At 30.9% G+C, this 16453-nt stretch overlaps 1 protein-coding gene across 1 annotated transcript in view; it reads right to left on the bottom strand.

Moving 5' to 3' along the window:
- LOC106679734 (prolactin-releasing peptide receptor) overlaps nucleotides 1-16453 on the bottom strand; it is a gene marked incomplete at its 5' end in the record, with an annotated part of 234521 nt that overhangs the window by 32101 nt on the left and 185967 nt on the right.

Raw genomic sequence — 16453 nt, 5'->3', positions numbered from 1 at the left:
CCTCCCTCCCTCTCTCGCTATGCTAATACAATAAGGGAAAAATGAAATAATAATAATTAAGAAATTGAAAAAAGAAATAATAATCCTTATATAACTAGAACTTTGAAATAAATAAGACATCAAATAATGTTTAAATGGTAAAAAAATATATATAATAAAAGAAACAAATACAATAATGTAAAAAATAACCAAAGACAAATCTTTGGGCGTGCAATCTGCTTTTGTTGCAGATATTTATTGATTGCGAGTGCACAGATGGTAACCCAATCTCAAGTTATAACAGACCTCAAGGCTACTCAGTCAGCAGGTAGTCTACTTTTCTTAATAGACCGTCCGTGGACAATTCTTCATGGAGCCTGCTTGACATCCAGAGATAACCAAGCGATTCTCAATTAAGGAACACGGGATGGAGTCATCACTCGTACACCTGGTTGGTGTGAGTTGTCTCCTGTCGGCTGACGGGCGTTTCGTATTAGTGTGTTGATTGGCCATCATGGACTCGTATACACACTACCATATTAATTGTGGATCTGGACTTACGTTTTATATTATGAATTACTTTTTTTTAAATTTAATATGTCAATCTGTCCAATTATTTAAATCACTGATCATTTATACATTTAAGTGCAAAACTGGTGTGTCAAACTTCCAGTTTTAAAAAAAAACCTAAAACTTTCGTAGAAGTTCTATCGTATTCTTAATAATAAATATCAGCTTTTCTCTTAAAACCAATTAGTTAAAGCCACAACTAAATAATTAAAAACAGTTAAAATTAATGCACTCAGTCTAATGAAATAATTATTTATTTAATGTAAATAAAATTTATGAGAACTGAATGACCTACACTACTTTTGCTCTTAACAGTTCATTTGATGTAATTTTGAACAAAATAATTTACAAAGGTATATTTCGGTAAAGGGGTGTTTTGACAGTGTTCGCTTTTCCCTTTTTTTCGTTCTTTTAGATCTTGCACAGAAGATTATTCTATGAAAAACTTAGAAAAGTGAGATTAAAATGTCTTGTTAGCTTTAAGCCCTGTCTTGTTTAGGGAAGAAAAATGTCTTAAATGTTTAACCTGGGTTTGGGCAGTGAAGTGGAGTCTCTCCTTCTACCTTAGCGTATCCAAGCAAACTTCTAATGCCTAGTCCATGAATTTTTTTTGTGAGTCTTTAAATCGATTTCATAACTGTCATTTATTTAATTTATCAGACTTAAATAAATTTCTTCGTTGTGAAAAATTTGCTTGTAATACAATATTAAATTTATTTATTTATAATATGACTAATGCACCCTATATATAAGCAGCGGTATTATGTTTATTTTTCATTTAATCCAATCCTTAATACAGTAATTTCTCACACTCAATGAAAAGATGATTAATTTACATTAAGCAGTTCTGCATATCAATTAATATTTCATATGAAAATATTTTCTTTATAATTATATTTGTACAATTATATGTATAATTATATTTATACAGGACTTAGGTGTGATTTTGATTATCATAGGATAGGAAATATCACTGATTTAAAGTTTTTTTAAAAATTTGTGATTAAAAAAACCACATCGCATTATGAATTACTAAAAAGTTAAAATTTAAAAGATTATGGTAATATATTAAATAGAGTAGATAGATACATTTGGAAATGCTCAAAAAACTATTAGTGAAAATTATAATAGTAATATAAAACGATTAATAATTGAAAAATCTATCTTTATTCTAGTACACTTGGTCCTTTAAGAATTACAAATTGGACAATTTCAACAGAATTTGTCTGGCTATATTAAATAATATGAAACAAAAGGAAATAAAACAACAATATTAATTATATACATATAATATGGAAGTCTATATTGGTATTTATTGTTTACAAGTTCACAAAATATTGATAATAAAGGAGATAGATATATAAGAGATTTATAATTGATGGTTAAATGATGTTAGGGAGCTTTTTGGATTGATATGAGTAAGGAATTCAGGGATATGTAGGTGCAGGATTTTTCAAAGGAAGCAGTTCCATTTGAAGGTATGTACAAATCGGTAGGTTGGAATCATTTATTTAAAAGGAAGAAAGATAAACGTAGATTGGGGAGGTCAAAATTATAGGAGGGTTTGGAATATTAACGCGCCAAGAAGGTACAGACTTCTGCTACTGGAATTTAGCCAACATTGCTCCTAATAGAAAGAAATGAGAACATTCGGTAATACCAATTATGGATCTTATGAAGGTGGAAATTAATCCTTTCAGTCTCATATCTTGTTAACTAGACAGTCCTTCTTGCGCTAGGCATAGTCAAATTGTAGAAGAATGAGGTAGGAGAGTAAAAGTTGGCGAAAACGTCGGGGAAATGAATCTGGGAATCTTAACAGTTTTTTTAAAGGATTAATGAGGATAGATTTTCCTTATTGATAAAAGGTTTTCTTTATGATCATTTGAAACTGGATGGGTATGTTTTTGAGGTATAGTAGTGGGTAGTAAAAAAGGGTTTAGAAGCGATAAGGATTTCCTTGGTGTTTGCTGGATTCAGGCTTAAATTATTTTCCAAAGCGCAGCGATTTGAATGTTATCAATGTCTTTCTGGAGCTCACCGGATACCTAAAGCACGAAAAGATGAAAGATGAATTCTATATATATATATAGAATAAACTGAAATAATTTGGGTATTTCTAATGAAATGAGAATAAAATGATTAGCTTGTTACCTTTTGGAACTTTTGTTTTTAATCCCAGGGTGCATAGTGTACATATCAGAGAATAATGGGTCCTCTTTGACCAAACGGGTTGAGAATAGATCATTTTAAAATCGGAGAGATAATTGGTATCAGTATAACGGTGATTGGGCTCTATTTCCCTGTATCTAATATAATGTAAACACTATCTTACTGTATTTTTTCACCTGATCCCTATGGATATGTGGGGTTTGATACATGGGGGTGTAGATAACAATAATGAGTGCAATTTATTTTACTGCATGTCAAATGCATTGTAAGAAGGAACTGAGGAAAGGGATTCGCCTCAAAATTAGAAAAGAGGATTGAGCCTGTTGTCTGATGAAAGGGCTCACCAGATTTCGTGATATCTGTAGTTAGTAAGTTAGTAGTCTTTAGTCGAGTCTGAGATGGTGAATCTGTATTGCCAGCTTTGTGGGCATCCTGTTGGTGTTATTGCCTCAAAAAGTGGGTTAGCACAGTATTGGGGCTGTCAAAGAATTAGATTTGCCTCCTTGAGATGAATTCTATCACTGTCAGCAGATTATTTGGTAGTATGTTTTACAATACGTCTCAGGATGCTACCCTGAAACTATTGAAGTTTCTTCGTTCTTGTGCGAGCTATGTTAGCCAAAACAATGAAAGATGATGGCAGCTTCTGTGTGGGTACATTAATTTACACTACAAGTTCACGGAAGTTTGATAGTCTAGGAGATGGATATATAGTTGATATATGGATGAGGTTAAGGAGGAAGCCTTACGAATAGATATAGGTAAGGGATTTGAAAATGAGGTAGCTTGGACCTATAATATTATATTGGCAAGAAAATATAATATTATTGGTAAGGAGATACAGAAGATCATTGGGAGCAGTGGCATGCGCAATCCCAGCGCTCACTACCCCACTGCTCCTCCCAACCGCATATGCCAGAAATGGCAACGGAGGGGGATAAAAAAAAAAAGGTAAGGAGATACAGTTGATAAAGCACGAATATGACGAAATTATACATATCTTCTAATCTATATATTAAATTTCATCTTTCATTGTCATTAATCTGCTACAGTCTAATTTCATGGTTATTAGTCAACTATTTTTTTATTTTCTATTCATTGCTATGTATGTTTTCAAATTTGTTAGTTTATTATTTCTATTTTATGTTTCACTGAATGATAGTTGTTAGATTTTTTTTTTCATAGGCCTGAAACTCAGGTGGAAACGTCGTTTTTTTTTTTGCTGAAAAACATCTTTTCAACTTGAACAATAAAGATCATAACTGACATAATATTGACAAGATTATTACAGACACTTGTAATAATCCTTTCATCGTGAATAGGATATTTGAGAGGATATTTATTGTTCATTTTAATTAAATTACAAATCCTTGGGATCGACGGTATATTGCAAGGAACCGAATTCCATTAGTGTGAATTATCTTTACGGTACTAAGGATACACCCCATTATAGGAAACAATGATAAACAAGAAATGTTACTAACAGGCTATATCTTTATCAGTGCTGACCATTGCAGCTCCCCACAACCTCGAGTACATAATGGGGCCTAATCTAACTTAACCTGGTGTTTGCTATTGTAGAGATAGCTTTTGTTGACCCAGAGGCTAATCAGTCAACTCTAATTGGCAGGAGCATCGTTAGAGTTAGTACAGTACTAATAGCCCGCACTTTGCCTCTACTAGCCATGCTGTCTTTCTTCTTCCTAGTTGTGAGTTATAGTTTATGACCTTTATATTTTAATTTATAGGTTTTCATTTATTATTATAACAATTTAATGAAAAAATGAATTTATTATACATATCATAACATAAGACCGGATTAGCACTTAGATACCTATATATAAAATATATGCTAAGGGAAAGTTTGGGATCATGAATAGGTCCCCTGAGTTCCAATAACCTAGTTTCGCAAAATGGTCTCTGTATGTGAACAGGCTACCTCAACAATGAAAAGTTATACAGAACTGAAATTACTTATTTAAGGTAGGTGCTGGTTGTATATTTTCCTATTGTTTTATGGGAAATAATTAACTGCATCTCGGTGATTTATATAGTATAAATTATTAACTAAGGAAATAAAACTTTTCGGAATTTCCATCATTGTTATAACATTTTTTTTTTTTTTTAATATTTTTTATTGGAATTATTCTTCCACGCTCAAGTATAGTAGGTATTAGGGATGTAAGAACAAAATCATACCATATATGAATATTAAATAAATAATAATAATAATAATAATATAAAATAATTAAGAAAAAACTATAATGGATAATAATGAAATATTTAGACATCATAAATAAAGTCAGATTTTACTTTTCTTACCTATAAATAAAATATATAGCAAAGGAAAATATTGCCAGAATAATAAAGAAATTGCTTCTTTATAGCCCTTCAAAACCTATAATGTCCCAATAAAATATTTTTTCTTCACCTTTATTTTTCTGAGTATTTTAAGTCTATATTACACAAAATATGAATTATGTTTTCACCAAGAAACTTGAAATCGTTTTGTAAATAAATATTCAATTACAGCTAACTTCTTTTTTAGTGGACCTAAAACCTGATATGTTAAGCATTCCTCTGAGAAATATTTTTTTCATATTATTTTATAATTTTACTCATCAAAATAATGATTTTTTTTCTTATTTGTTTCGTTCCATTTTAAGAGCGACCATATTGTCTTTGTGGTGTTGTGTTAATAGTTATGTACTAGATGTAACCGTTTAAAAGTACGATATTTATTATCAGAAAAAATCAGTATTAAAGATAAAAAATAAAAATATATTCTTAGAATTCAAACGTTAAATAAAAATGTATGCTCTCCAGAGAAGAGAAGGTTGAAGAAGACGTTTTAGCAAGATTTGATGCTTTATTTTGATTACTTCAAAAATGAGCTATGTTTATTATGGAGGTTTCTCGTAGAACAATTTACGGGACAATTGTTCATCGTAATCATTTTTTTCAAAACAAATAAAGCAATACGTTTCCTTTAACAAAAAAATAAGTAGTAATGTTTTTATTCTCGCAATAGCCAATAAGAATATTTGAATCGTTTGTAAAACTAAAACAAAAAATAAAACTAAAATAAAAAACTGGTCTAATATTGAGAGGCGAATATTAACTTCCAATGTTATATTCCACATTGGACATACAAACATTCAACGGTTATTTCAAAAGATGTACCGGTCAGCGGACAAGCAGGATGAAATTTAGTTTCAAAGTATGTTGCTAAAATTTAGCCTAAAATTGCAGGTCTTAAAATACTTCCATATGGTGGACCATATAGAACTTACTGGTTTCATAATACTTCTTTAAATGGCTTGTCTGTTGAACATATTCGTACTTAGAACTCCTTCTTGACAAGAGACTTACATGGAACCCAGATACAAGACTGAAACGACAAGAAACTGCTCATCGATTTCGATTGCTACTTGACAAACGCTCTAAACTTCCCAGACACTACAAAAAATTATTATACACTATGATAATCAGACCAATTTGGACATATGGAATTGAGTTCTGGGGCTCTACCAAACCATCAGTCTTCCCGCATACAATCCTTACAATCCAAAATCCTACGTAAAATCCTTGATGCTCCTTATTACGTTACAACTAAACTTATCCACAACGACCTTAACATCCCATTCTTTGCAGATTTGGCCAAAAACATATGAGCGCATTTTCATTCCAAACACCTTACCCATCCTAATTAGTTCTTAATCTATCATACTTAACAATCTCTGATAATCCGAGGCGTCTGAAAAGAAGATGGCCACTGGACCTTCTAATTTAAATTAATGTTTGAAGTACCACCAATGGATGGTTCCTTCCCAACATTTTCAAGTGTATATGAAACATACAACATATTCACCTATTGTATTATTTTGTACAGTTGTAAATTACATTAAATAAATAATTTAAAAAAACAAAAAAAAAACTATTTGTTATGATTTAGATGACTGCAGGAAAAAGTTGGACGGTAGATGTGACCAGTGGATTAAATGTTTCGGCCTAAATCATATACCTTTATCTGGAGGTATTGAATATCAACAAGGAAAACCTTCACATTATCGCTCACTGCCATACAACATATTTACTTATTGTATTTATTATTTGTACAGTTGTAAATTACATTAAATAAATAAATAAAATAAAAATGCCTTGTGAAAAAAGGTACTACACTCTTTTTTCAGCCCAATGAATGTAGTGATCATAAAAAAATATATTAAACTAATAAAACACCGAGGTATGCTATGTACGTTAATAAAATATCCTACTTTCGTGATCTTCTCCACCGTAATATTGGCTGGAAACTTAGACCTATGGGTCGTGAAGGAAAGGTGAAATGACAAAATGACACCATAAAATTCATCTTTCATCCCCTTGAAGGATCTGGAGAGAGCTTTTTTTATTGAACCACGGGATGGATATATTTGGTGTATACAAAGTCCTTGGACCTCATATCTAGTAAGAATATTTAAAACCTAAATATACTAAAACCAAAGACCTCCTAGGAACTGTTACACTACTGATCATATCTAATACACTCTAGAATAGACTGATGATCATTATTTAAATAGTGTTTCTTACATAAACTGGTAAAGAAGGGCGGAGATATGTTGGAATTAGTTTTCAAAGTAAGTCGAAAATGTAATCGACAAAGAGCTTTTCCACATATGGAAATAATAGATAAATTTGAGATTTTCTATAGTTATTTAGGAGTATTTCATGAGAGTATAAGGGACAATTCCTCAGATGAGGCTATTGAAGAGTAAGTAAAACTTACCCATCCTAAAAGGCGTTGAGAATGCAAGTAGTTGTAAGCGTTACTAACAAAAAATACCCGTCAAAGCCATTGATTCTAAATGATTTCCGCAAATTTTTCTGATATTAACATTTAATATATTTATTTATATATCTATATTATTGAAATGAAGGCATTCATAAAGCCACTAGTACAGTATGATAACTCTCAAATCGGGCAGTACCGATCAAAAAAGACCCCTTTGATTTCTTCTTCGCTGGTCGTCAGGTTTTTTTTTTTTTTTTCGAAAATCAAAATATATTGACAACTTCAACACTAGCCTAGTATTCAACACAAAATTTGAGGGATGTACGTAGGGAGGTAGGTGAAAGTTTAGTAATATGTACACCGCACAAGATCTTTATAATTTGTCAGCTTCAAAATGTTCAGAAATTACTTAAGTAAAACTATATACAAAATTTCACTATTTCAAATATTACAGAAGTTTCTGTGTGATTTCTCAAATCAATTTCATTTTGATAATTTGATCTTTTTAAAAAAAAAAAATACGTAACTATTAACTAGTTATATTATGGATAACAAATTTAATTTCGGATGGAACATAACCATGCTCTCATAAATATATTTTCCCTCCACATAAGCCAGCACCAAATAAAATATGATCTTAATATTCCATTAGTTTTTTCCTGGGGTTACACATCTGTATATTTTACTGTCGCCGGAAAAATATAAAATGCTTTTATATTCTAAGCTGAGCAATGAAACTAATAAAATACTTTATGTTACTTCAGAAGGGGAAGGGGAAAAGTAGCAAACCACCGGATAAGGAAAGCAATAAAGTTCTCCAAATACAAGTTAATATTAAATTCCATAACCAATAATAATATTTATTCCAGGAGATTATTACCAAACTTTTAGGAATTGCATAAAACGAAAAGTTTTTATATTTATATTGTTTTTTACTTAAGCCCCATCGCGGATCCATTATTTTAAACTTATTTTTTAATATTTTCTACCTATATAGCTTACTTATTTCAAGAAGCGGAATGAATTGAAGGAAGCTCAAGAATTATAATATATCTTATATCAAGAAGTATAAGAAAAACAAAAAGAAGCTAATATCTAAGAAGCGAAGGGTTTTATCACAAACTAGATAGAGCTATATTTTTTTTTTTTGTAAAAGTTTTAATAATGTAATATAAATGGTTCAGCAATGAATAATTTATAGTGTTGTAATATTAATCAAATGTTTAAGGTAATTTGATGTGGTATGACAACACAAGTGTGATTGTGTAATTCTGAGATTTCTCTCTCTATCTAAGCCCAATTCATAAGTTTCCTTTCTTATAAATGAACTCTCTTATAGAGAGAGAGAAACAAGATATTCTACATTATATATAAAATATATCATACATAAGATATATTATAAATCTTGAGATTAATATCAATTTAATTTATTTAATAACCAAGCTTATTAATAACATAGAATTTTCATTTCAAACAAGAGTTTAGACATAACTAAAAATTGAAATTGCATTCCGTAAGTAAAGGAAATGTATTCAATTTTTTTTTAATGAGCTATAATTCAAAATTGTATCTTGCTACACCTAAATAGAGAGGCGATAATCCAATCATATCAATATTTACTAATAATGATGTAAACTAAAATTTCACAAATGGATAGTATAATGAAATTTAACTTGATAATGATAATTAAATGTATCAAATGATAAAAAAATAATATTAATAAAACGGGGAAAAACTTTATTAAAAACAACAAATAAGCTGTCCAACTTCATTGGGTAGCTTACTACACAGCATACTTATTCTAATCTGATCGGGCAATTTTTTTTAATCTTACAATAAATAGGCATAAAAAGTAGAGAAGTAACAATATATAATAATAGAATATGATTTTTTTTTCGTCTTTTAATGTTTGATGATTTTTTTCTTTTTATAAAAATAAAAATAATAATAAAACATTTTCATTTCCCTGTTAGAATGTAGTAGTATATCCAATTCTTAAATAAACTCTTTACTTCAATTTTAATTAATGAATATAAAACATCTTCCTCTCTATGTTAATTCTGAATTACCAGTCAAAAATCAGACTAAAATTTAATAAAATGAGTCAGATTTTTAACAATTAATATTTTTTCGGTCACCTAATTTTATAAGCTTATCACTTGAGAAGTTTTCTATCAAAAGTTGTAAATTTATTTTTGTTGTACAATCTATTTTTTAGAATTAAAAAAAAAAAATTAATGATTGAATAACTATTTATTTGATTTTTTTTCTATTCCTTTCTTTTCTCTACTAAACCATTTGAGTATTACCGCTCCACTCTGTCCTTACCTGTCATCAAACAGGGTCACAGTATTCGCATGTAACGATAGATTGTTTTACCAGTTTTTCTGAGTTATATCTGAAGCTTAATTAATTTTAACAAAGGCCAAATTAATAATATTCTAAATGCTTGTATTAGTAAAAATGTAAACATCGAACAAAAATATATATGTATATCGTTAATAGTTTTAAAAGATCTCGTAATAGTAGTTCAATATATCAATAAAAATATTGATATTTCGAAATATTGGTTTTAGATTTTTTAATCTTTGAAATGAGGAGAAAGGAAGGAGGATTTTGATTAAAATTAATCATAGAGTAATGTCAATTAACAATTCTTCAATTTGTAATATAATTAATAGAAACTATTATGTATTCATAGAAAAAAAATTAGATTTCTTAAAGATAAAACAAAAATTAAAAAGGATACGAGAAAATCTGTCTTGAATAACTTATTTAAATCCTATCAAATTATGACATTTATTATTGAAAATAGCTAATAAATAAAATACCTAGAAATGTTAACTTATTATTTACTTCGTTTAATTATTATTATTTTTTGTTTTTGAAAAATATCAGTTTTCGAACCTAAATTTAAAAAGTCAACAATTTTTTATGTAAATACAGTACCAAATACCAATTATCATTTATCAAATATAAATTTTATTGTAAATGATAAAAAAAAAAAAAAAAACACCAAGGGTCAGAAGTGCAGTACTTTGTCAAGAAGTACTGCTACTAGACAAATGGTTTTGCAAGGAGTGGTTTGGTAAGACTCACGCTCGACCGCCAGATTTTTCCTGAATTAAAGGTACTCAATTTATGAGGCTGGATGGGCTCTAGAATTGGACTTCTAGAATTGACTCACGGCTACAGCAAAATAATGCATAAATATCCGTCACAACCAGATTCGAATCTACCTTTGAGTTAGTATTACAGTCCTTTACCACTGAGCCACGTCACCACATGATAAATAATATAAATTGTACATAACTGAGTTTATAATAAATTCGTTCAAAAGAATTATCAATAGTCATGTAACCTCAACTGAGAAAAATAAGTCATATTAGATTATTATCATTAGAGAATATCAACAATACTAATATCAGGACATTGGGGTCAAACAGGTAAAGTGAATCAATACATCAGATATGTAGTTGTTGCAATAGTTGTTATTTATGGATAATCATTTCAGGATTGCATTCATAGTTAAGAAATATCGGAAAATGAGATATTTGATAAAATTATAGGAAGCTTCCTGACGTGGGAAAAATATCATTAATGTCAGAATAGACTAATTTAATTTTTTAATCTTTTTTTAATATTTTAGTTGTTTTTTATTAAAATAAAAAGTGAACCCTATCACCCGCTGAGTAAAAATTATATGAGAAATACTTAATGTATTTACATGATAAATAATAACAGTAGTGAAATGACTCATTGCAACTCACCAAAAGAAGAAACACAGGGGTTAAAAAAGTGTGCCTGTAAGAAACATTTTCATTATTAACAGACAGCCTTAGTTAAGCTCAGTTATGCTATCAGCCACCAGTTACTAATTATTTGTATCCAAATATTGTTATCTCCGATTCATGACTGAATTGAGCAAGGGCACTTAACCTCAAGGCATTAAACGATCCTACCATGTAGCGGTCAATACAGTGTCTACCACAAATTGACATAGAACCTATTAATTGCATAAACTAATTACATCATATGCAAATACTACCTCAGCATAATTGTAATCTGCAACGTTGTTCAACCAACATTGACATCTAGATTTTCCATCCTCCAAACTATCCCTTTGGATTGTTCTATCCCAGAACACAGTGTACCCTTCTTAACTGTTATAATAAATTCCCTTCCTGAGATCCCCCTACTGCCCAGAAGAGCTGGAACTCTTCCAGAGGACCCATGGCAAAGGGTACCCTTTTTATCTGGGTACATGGCTTCATATTTGCATTTTCTATTGAAATCTTATCAAATAGCATATATATCATTTTATTCTATGTTCCGAAAAATTCTTTCAAGCCTTAGATAATATATTTAGTGGCTGAATTCCAATGTTGGTATGGTAACTTCATACATGAAATAGTACCAAATAAAATCAATAAACTTTCACTTACCACTCTACTTTGAGTTCAAATTACTCCTCGTTTTTTTCAGAGCGGATATTTTTATACTATTCATTATGGACTGTAATTTAAAAAAGTTTTCAGAAAAGTACTTTCAATAATACTTCTCGATGAAAAATTTTAATATTTTTCTTTTGCAAAAGTATTACAGAAATATAAAAATATAACAGTTTACTAAAGTTCACATTCTGTTCTTTGTAAATTATTCAATATTCAATTGTTATAGAATCAATGTTGAATACTAAGAATGATTTTGTATAGTTCGTCATCCAGCCAAGTGTAGGTTAAATAAAAAAAAAAAAACTATTGTTACATATTTGGAATTCCAACGGTATATAATGCTATATCATTACTCTTATTAAGGTAAATGTATTTTCAACCTGGAAAAAATATTTTTTTCTCATCTCCTTCAGTTCATTATCAAATCATTTCATATTTTATGTTTATCAAATTTTCTTTTCTTTCTTACTTATAAAACTATGAAATTGTTAAATAACTCAAACAAAAAAAAATTTAATTTACTTTAGAGAAAGCCCTGTCAGACTATTTAGGAGGATATAAGACCTAGATGATATTAAAGACCATGTAATTGTATTTTGATTATTAATTAAATTTCATTATTAAATGATTATTTAATATTTATAATTAATTTTGATGACCAATTAAAGTAGTAAGTCATTTTCGTAAAAAAACGTGGAACTATCAGTGTTCGATTTTTAGAAAAAAATTTCTGGAACATACCAGGCATACACCTGTCCTAAATATTTAATTTGCACTTTTTGTTTTTGAGTTAAGCTACTCACATACACACAGTCAATTTTGTTAGACTTAGTTATTTGGACTCAGGGGACCTCAAACGTGTATTTCCATCGAATTCAATCTTTTTCGTGATCGAAATACTACAATCGTTTTTAATTAATTTTTCAATCGTTCCCATAAATCTGTAAAGTATTTTCAGGCAAAATAATTTTTAATTATAAATTTTATAAGTGGAGCTATTTTGTTTGGCCGTAAAATTGGATATCCAAAAAAAAAATTATAAAACTATAGTTTTTAATTCAAAATATATAACAACAAAATATTTTTCCTTGCTTTACAAAGACAATTATTAGTATTACTCGTAATAACTAACGAGTCCAATCTTAATTTTACAATTAAAACTTATGATCGGTGCTACAGATGTCTAGTACAAACAAGTCTTAACTATTCCAAGATGTTTTTTGTAGTAAACTTTTCCTTCAACATTATTGATTCTAGACCTTTATTAAAATTATGAATTAAACAAATTCATAAACACAGTAATAATAGAAAATTTAAATTATTTAAGATACATATTTTTTTCTTTTATGTTGTTTTTAACGTATTATAGTGCTATGTATCGAGGAATTAGCCATGATTTCAACAATATGTCGTTTATTAAGGTTTTTTGCTATCTGTCCCCGATACCTGGTTAGGGTAGGAGTCTCTTACTGAGTCCCCTGATATGAAAACATCTCTATTAAGTTTGTCACATTACCAGAGGCCCCTGAGAAAATTAGATTGGCTAACCTTTAAGTGTTCTAACAAAAATGATAGTTTGGGACGAGGGACCAGAATCAAATTAACCAGATGCAGGCCCTTCCTGGATAAGTCAAACTTTTTGTTACACATCCTCGGCCCTGAGCAGGGGGACGCCTGCCTCGGGAGTCTTCGGACATCAATAACCAATCAGAGAAGAGATTTAAAAATAAGGTAACGCCCCAAAAGAGAAGTGGGAGAAAAATACAGAGAGGGAATTTAGAAGAACAGGACACTCTACTGGAAGGGCTAGACGGAGGAGCAACTCAACCGGAAGGCTTGGACGGGGAAGCACCACCACAGTCAGCACGATGCGCTTCGACCAAACGGAGGCCAGGAAACCTGGACATCCCTGACACCTACGGCACTACATCCCACGGCATCAGCAGCTATAAGTATAAATTAACTAATAAGTAATCATGTAATAATTTATATTTTATGGCAACCTTTATCTGAATCATTTGAATCATTTTAATTATAATAACAAATTGTAAATAAATACTTAGTTTCTTTATGTAGTTTATATACTATTATATAACCCAATATACCACTCTTTATTATACTATATAATTAATGGTAAGAACATTTTATAAATATAAAGGTATTTAATTGGTAAACTGGTAAACACACAAACAGCCTTTGGAAAGGAATCCAATTATAATAATAGTTTTTAGGACTCAATTTAAAATCAATTAATTAACTTATTTTGGATAATTGCCTTCAGCGATTATCCTGGCATCCCAAGTAAATCTGCTACTAGTACATAGCAATAGCCTTACGCCGTCGTTATATGCCAACTATACTGCACAACAGTCACCGTTAATTGTTTAGTAATATATATCTTAAATTTGAAACGGTGCTTATAAGATCATAAATTAGTACACTTCTCTTGAACTGAGGTATAGTCTATTCTAAGAGATTAAAAATATTTCATAACAGCACCTTTATCTGAAGCAGCATGTGATTTCTGAGTACGCAGGGACTCAAAATGTTTGCCGACCACACTACCTTTCTAATCATTACAAGGGTCTTGATGAGACTTTAAAACCTAATTGATTTATTATTGTTTATTTAGTGTAAAGAGTAATTGTGGTTGACATTTCAAATAATAATAAAGCAAAGGAGATAAAAAAGTTATTTTGTTTTCATTATTATTGCAACGTTTTGGCAAATTATTTAATGTTTTATAAGTAATCTTTAGAGGTATAGTAGTTGGCTATGCTATTTTAAAAATCTAGGTGATTCTTTTTTTTCAGAGGAGTTCATTTTTTTAATGATTTTTGTCCACTCGTTCAGGTAACGTTTATGACCCAGAGAGACTGATGAATCATTCTTTCTGAACAAGTGATCAGTAATATGTAGATCAAATACCAGAGAAGAGAGAAGACATTTCATCCCACAAAGAATAAAAACATATTTACAAATAAATACGTCTCAAGGTATACAATAACCGAATAATAAAGTATGTATGCTGAGTTTCAGGTTGGCACGTTTGGTGAGGAACATGGAAAAAGAGTGGAGACTTGGTTATCATCTGCAGCAGCAGGAGCGGGCCCCCTGGGGGCTGCAGCCAGTGGGGGCCGAACTGGAGGGAAAGGTGCTTTTGCCTCAGCCGCCGCGGCACCTCCTGCCTACGCAGCCACAGCAATCGGAAGCAGGTTGCGGCGAAGAGTGTCTGTGAGTGGGGGCCAGCTGTCAAGTGGTATAACCAGCGGGTCGGTTTCGGTGGGGCTGGCGATGGGGGGCGGAGCGGCCAGTGGGGGCTCCGCACCTCTAGCCCTTGGCTCCACCTCAGCCTCCGCTCCGGGAGTGGCAACTGCGGTCAGCCTGGGCCAACGTGACCCGGGGGCAGCGGCTGCTGCTGCCTCCAGAGCGGGGCCCGTTATAGCGACTGTGTCCAGGTGCTGGAAGGACCGCAAGGGCAAAGTATGCAACAGCTGAAGAGTGCGGTTACAGGACATCGTATTAATTAATTTTTTTTAAGAAATATATTGCTGATTTTTAATAAATATTGTATCGATAGTTATCAATATGCACCGACGTCTCTAAACTTAGATCGAGAATTCCTTGGGCTCCATCAAAATCTGGATTGTTTCATGGTTTAAAAAATATTTTTTTAAAACCCTAATATAATCTTATGTACACATGAAAGGCTCAAAGGGGTAAACTGAGAAAACTTTGTTCCAACGGTTACAATATTGAGCCACACCCGGACTTCAACGTCTTTTTGAAAACAAAAGTTTGCAAAAAATAAAATCTACCAAAATGCATCACATTATTTTTTTGCAGCCACTTTGCTGCTAGAAGGCGGTGATGCAATAAAACCATATTCGGCCTAATGCTGTGTCCCTTGTCACAAACTTCAATAATGTTTTTGCTGTATGAACTAAATATAAAAATATAAGTATCTTCTGCAGCTAATACATTTAATGTGATAATGAAGGTATGTAAATATTATAGTGGGTGTATATTTTCAATAAAGGATTCTCAAAGAGAATATAACTTTAAAACGATCATATACAGGTAATATTTTTGTCCCGATGCATCTTAAAGTATAGATATATTAAATCCCAAATGCCGCAAAACAATACAATGTTTTGCAAGCAATTGATGCAAAAAACTGACAAAAAAAAATTGTTCGAGAATTCGTGTAAGAATTCATTATCACAGGCATGAGGATGAGAATTCATTGGATTTTATGTAACAATCTGTCTTCATGACAAGGCATTCTTCTCCGATCTGTTATACTCGGTATAACATGTGATGACAGTTCCTAAAAAGAAATTGATTCCCCAAACGACGCCTTCAGGAATCGTCCGATCGGAATAATCACCAATATGAAATCGGATTTTCTATAAGAATTCGGAATAAAATATATCTTTGTATAAGAAATTTTCTCTCTCTCTCTCTCTCTCTCTCTATATATATA

Source organism: Halyomorpha halys, unplaced genomic scaffold, assembly GCF_000696795.3.
Source record: "Halyomorpha halys isolate HHAL.00 unplaced genomic scaffold, Hhal_1.1 Scaffold216.1, whole genome shotgun sequence".
Lineage (NCBI taxonomy): Eukaryota > Metazoa > Arthropoda > Insecta > Hemiptera > Pentatomidae > Halyomorpha > Halyomorpha halys.
The sequence above is the reverse complement of the archived record's forward strand: the minus strand, read 5'-3'. Positions and strand labels throughout refer to the sequence as shown.